Source organism: Poecilia latipinna, unplaced genomic scaffold (assembly GCF_001443285.1).
Source record: "Poecilia latipinna isolate Pla-1442-1.1 unplaced genomic scaffold, P_latipinna-1.0 Scaffold5853, whole genome shotgun sequence".
NCBI lineage: Eukaryota > Metazoa > Chordata > Actinopteri > Cyprinodontiformes > Poeciliidae > Poecilia > Poecilia latipinna.
This window is the reverse complement of record NW_015118469.1, coordinates 4,206-5,370: the sequence shown is the minus strand read 5'-3', so window position 1 is coordinate 5,370 and position 1,165 is coordinate 4,206. Positions and strand designations below refer to the sequence as shown.

Here is a 1,165-nt window from a genome sequence, read left to right as displayed (position 1 = left end):
TTTTTTTTTTTGCCCCAAAGTAATGCTGTGGAGATTTAGCTTGTTTTACAGATAAGGATATTTGAACTTACCCTCTCTGGGTTCTTCACAAAACAAAAGTCAGGGAATAACACTATTTATGAAATAAATATATATTTTCCGGACTATAAGCCTCAACCCCAGAGTTTTGTTAAAAAACTGTAAACATACAAGCTGCAGATATCTCTGCCACTCTAGGTTTTCCACATTAATCTGGATGTTTACAGATTTTAATCAGGGGGCACCCAGATTTGAACTGGGGACCTCTTGATCTGCAGTCAAATGCTCTACCACTGAGCTATACCCCCACATCATGAAATACATAATCAGAGAATTGGAATTCTTGAAAGTGCTTCTTCGTAGGCGAAGGTTTTTAAATCTGGATTTGAAGCACATGAAGCTTTATCTTTGTGGAATATATTGTAGTCTATCTTACAAAATCTGATTATTCAACATACTTGTTATTGAATGTGCTGCATTGACAATGACAATCAGATATCTATCAAACATTTCTAGTCTTTTATATCTCATAGATATATTAAAGTGCAAACTATTTAACCTCATTTTAAAATATTTTGTTGTACTTGAAGTGATTTTTTCCCCCAAAGTAATGCTGTGGAGATTTAGCTTGTTTTACACATCAGGATATTTGAACTCATTTGAGTTCATGCATGCAAATATTATTTTGCATCTAACAAGTGTTTAGACTTGAGCTTTGAATTTGCTGAAATCCAGAAAATTGGTGCATCCTCAATTAGGAATTTTTCAGAAACACCATTATTAGCTGAATCTGATAAATTAGTCATGGTTTTGTCTATGATCCCAAAATTCCTAACATTTTGTCATCAGCAAATGTATGAACTCTAGTTGTTTTTAGTTAACATTGCATCTACAATTAAGTTCAGAATGCGTTCCTGCTGTACTTGCCAAAGTGATGCACAGTTCGAATAGATGGGGAGGATTTTATGAATTTGTACAGTGGCTGTTGAGATTTTAAATTAATGAAATTGTTTTTTAATAGGTTTTAAAATCTGGATTTGAAGCAGATAAAACCTTGATATCCTTTTGAATTTAACAAAACTGATTGGCTGGCATCAAAATATTTGCTACATACTTGTTTTACCTATCAGGATGTTTGAATTCAGCA

At 33.0% G+C, this 1,165-nt stretch overlaps 1 non-coding gene across 1 annotated transcript; it reads right to left on the bottom strand.

The window, feature by feature from the left end:
- Positions 1 to 254: 254 nt before the first annotated feature.
- Positions 255 to 326, bottom strand: trnac-gca (transfer RNA cysteine (anticodon GCA)). Its single transcript has one exon. It is a non-coding gene; the product is annotated as a tRNA-Cys (tRNA).
- Between the last annotated feature and the right edge of the window lie 839 nt (positions 327 to 1,165).